Here is a 4,326-nt window from a genome sequence, read left to right as displayed (position 1 = left end):
TAATCCCCCTTGCCTCAGGAACTAAAAGACTGCGTATCTAGTCTTTATTCTGACTCTACTATTGAAGGATATTTCCTAGGGCAGTATTCTCTGGGTTTTTTAAGGTCAGTAAGGGAGGGTGAGAACTACTTACTGCTTACTCCACTATCTTGGCTTCTGAAAGCCAAAATATGTGACTTTCAAACATTCAGTCTATGGGATAATAGCTCCAGGATCAGAGCTGTCACTGCTGCCACTGCTGCTGCTGCTGCTGCTGCCATTCCTGCCACCATTATTGCTACTGATTCAGTCACTCACAAAGCTTGTTCCTGGTTTGCTGGTTCAAGGACTGTATTGCACTCCCTGTAGCCCTACACTGCACTGTGCTTCTCTCTCACCAAGTTTTGACAGAGGCCTCCCACTGATCTAAGCTGTCTATGATGTCTGTGGGCTGAGAAGACTGGAACATGCCACTGCTGCTCATGACTCAGTCCCCAGAAAACTGCTCTGGCTTTGTTCAGGCCAGGTCCACACTGTGTCCTGAGTTCTAGACACTCCTCTCAGGCTGGTGGAACAGACCTTCCCTGTTGACCTTACAGGTAGATAAAAGTGGGAAAAAGTACCTGTATGTACAAAAAATATTTAGAGTTGCTCTTCTTGCAGTGGTAAAGAATTGGAAATTGAGAAGATGTCCATCAACTGGGTAATGACTGAACAAGATGTGGTAGGTGATTGTGATACTATTGTGCTATAAACAATTATATGAGGAAGATAGTTTTAGAAAAACCTGGGAAGACCTATATAAACTGATGCAAAGTGAAGTGAACAGAACTAGATCATTGTACACACAAACACCAAAAAGTATAACGATGATTAATTGTGAAAAATTTAGCTACAGATCAATACAATGATCCAAGACAATATCAAAGGATTATGAGGAAAAATGCTATCCACATCCAGAGAGAGAACTGATAGAGTATAAACACAAATTGAAGTATAATTTTCTTTCTTCATTTTTCATGCTTTTTGAAACAGGTCATATATAAATAATTTTTACATGATTTCACATGTATAATTGTTATCATATTGCTTGGCTTCTTAGAGGGTAGGGGAAGGGTAGGAGGGAGAGAGAGAATTTTAAGTTTAAAATTTTGAACAATAGACTTTTAAAATAAATATATTATAAATACTGGTATGAATTGATGGAAAGTGAAATGAATACAGAAGAACAATTTATTCATATGCATTATTATTATTGTTGATAATAATATTATGACCATAATAATTATTATTGTTATACCTCAAAAGACATAAGAGCATTGAGAAATGCTATGGTACAAAATTATACCAGATGATTAGGATTTAGACATAGTATCCACATCCTGACAAAAATGATTGAATGTTTCATCATAAGACATATTGTTTTGACATGACTTATGTGGGGACTAGTTTCATGTGTTTAAATGTATTACATATGATATGTACATATAATATATAGGCATTTTTTTCTTTTCTCTTTTTTCCCAAATTTAGGGGTGGATGGGAGGACAAGAGAAAAAAAGCAATCAGGTACAAAAGGATAATTAAAAGAAAAACTGTTATTTTAGAGTCTTTATTGGAAGTTATTTTAGTGCTCAGAACAAGGAAGGGTAAAAAGAATCCCAGACAATAGGAAAGGGTTAAAGGTTGTATATTTGGTTGTTTATGTTGTTTTAAAGAAGGCAAGCTATAAGTAACAAGGATTTATAGAATTGTGTATTAGTTCTTTTTTCTAATATATTAATATACACATATACACATATGTGTATATACATGTCATGTGTGTATACATGTGTATATATATAGAGATAGAGATATATATTCCTATACATACATACATATACACATACATACATGCACACATGCATAAATATTTTTTCAGAGGTGGGGAACCTGTTCCCTTGAAGCCACATATGGCCCTCTGCATCCTAAAATGGAGCCTTTTCAGTGAATCCAAACTTCACAGAACAAATCCCCTTAGTAAAAGGATGCATTCTGTAAAACTTGGATTCGGATAAAAGGCCACACCCAAGGACCTAGAAAGCCACATATGGCCTCAAGGCCTCAGTTCTCCACCCCTATCAGTTATAATATTTAGTGTTGGGGGGGGGGAGAGAGAGAGAGAGAGAGAGAGAGAGAGAGAGAGAGAGAGAGAGAGAGAATGTCTTTCAATATAAGTTTGTGGTTAAGTTTAAGGATATTAAACTGGGGTTTCTCTTTTTCTCTTTTGTCCTTCCTTCTTGTGTGGCCTTGTTTTTCAAAATTAGCAAACGTTCATCATTTATATGGGATTTTAAGTTCTACAAAGCATTTTTAAAAATATCTTACTTTAGGCAGAGCCAAGATGACAGAGTGAAAGCAGTGACTTTCTTGAGCTCTCCCCCAAACCCCTCCAAATACCTATAAAAAATGGCTCTAAACAAATTCTAAAGCAGCAGAACACACAAAAAGACAGAGTGAAACAAATTTCCAGCCCAAGATAACCTGGATGGTTGATTGGAAATGTATATTGCTCTGGTCGAGAGAGGAGCACAATTTGGCATGGGCGCATAAGCCTCAGCAAACCTGAAGCAGGCCTCAGAGGACTGAATTGCAGACAGCTGTGGCAGATTACAGACTTCTCAACCCATGAACACCAAAAACAACTTGGAAGGTCAGTGGGAAAAATCTGTGACTGCGGTGAGAGAGAGAAGCTAGTGATGCCGGGTTGGCGGCTGCCTCCTGAGCTTCTGGCCCAAAGACTGAGGGGGAATAGAGTGACTGATCAGAGGGGGATTGCAGGGATCTCTTTGCCAGTGCTGAGGCAGAAATCTCTTTCTTTGCCCCTGCTTGGATCTAGGTCACAGTTCTGGATGGCAATCCTGGGGTGAGGAGGAGAGCTGGTGTGGTGGAGCTTGTTGAGGCCTTGGAAAGGAAACACCTGGCCCCTTATCATGCCACCTTGGAAGAACTGAAAATTTACAGGTCCCTAGAAGTAGCTCGGAAAATAGCTGTACAAACCCCTGAAGCTTGGAACAGTATATTCTCCACATTGGAAGCAGATTCTTACCTTAACAAAGAGTTTAAAATTCAATAAATTGGCCAGGATCATGAGTAAGCAGTGTAAAAAGAGTCAGACTATATTATCTTACTTTGGCTACAAAGAAGATCAAAACATACAACCAGAAGAAAACAAAGTCAAAACACCTATATCCAAAGCCTCCAAGAAAAATATGAAACACTCCCAAGCCTTGGAAGAGCTCAAAAGTGATTTTGAGAAGCAAGTAAGAGAAGAAGAGGAAAAACTGGGAAGAGAAATGAGAGTGATGCAAGAAAATCATGAAAAACAAGTCAACAACTTGCTAAAGGAGACCCCAAAAAATACTGAAGAAAATAACACCTTAAAAAATAGCCTAACCCAAATGGCAAAAGAGGTCCAAAAATCCAATGAGGAGAAGAATGCCCTAAAAATCAAAACTGGTCAAATGGAAAAGGAAGTCCAAAAGAAAATACTTCCTTAAAAATTAGAATAGAGCTAGTGACTTCATGAGAAATCAAACACTGTAAAACAAATCCAAAAGAATGAAAAATTAGAAAATAATGTGAAATATCTCATTGGATAAACAACTGACCTGGAAAATAGATCCAGGAGAGAGAATCTAAAAATTATTGGACTATCTGAAAGCTATGGTCAAAAAAAGAGTGTAGACATCATCTTTCAAGAAATTAACAAGGAAAACTGCCCTGATATTTTAGAACCAGAGGGCAAAATAGAAATAAAGAATCCACTGATCTCCTCCTGAAATTCCAGAGTTTCCAGGTCAAGGAGAAAATATCAAAAGCAGCCAGAAAAAACAATTCAAGTATTGTGGAAATACAATCAGTATAACACAAGATTTGGCAGCTTCTACATTAGAGGACCACAGGGCATGGAAATAATATTTCAGAGGGCAAAGGAGATAAGATTACAACCAAGAATCACCTACCCACCAAAACTGAGTATAGTCTTCCAGGGTAAAAAATGGTCTTTCAATGAAATAGGGGACTTTCAAGCATTCCTGTGGAAAAGATTGGTGCTGAATATAAAATTTAACCTTCAAATACAAGACTCAAGTGAAATATGGGAGATGTAAACAGGAAAGAGAAATCACAAGAGACTTATTAAGGTTGAACTGTTTACATTCCTGGATGGAAAGATGATATTTGTAACTCATGAGACCTTTGTCAGTATTAGGGTAGTTGGAGGGGAAAATGTATATGTTAGATAGACAGACAGACAGACAGATAGATAGATAGATAGATAGATAGATAGATAGATAGATAGATAGA

Source organism: Vombatus ursinus, unplaced genomic scaffold (genome assembly GCF_900497805.2).
Source record: "Vombatus ursinus unplaced genomic scaffold, bare-nosed wombat genome assembly UNPS02009835.1, whole genome shotgun sequence".
Classification (NCBI taxonomy): Eukaryota; Metazoa; Chordata; class Mammalia; order Diprotodontia; family Vombatidae; genus Vombatus; species Vombatus ursinus.
This window is presented reverse-complemented; position numbering follows the sequence as displayed.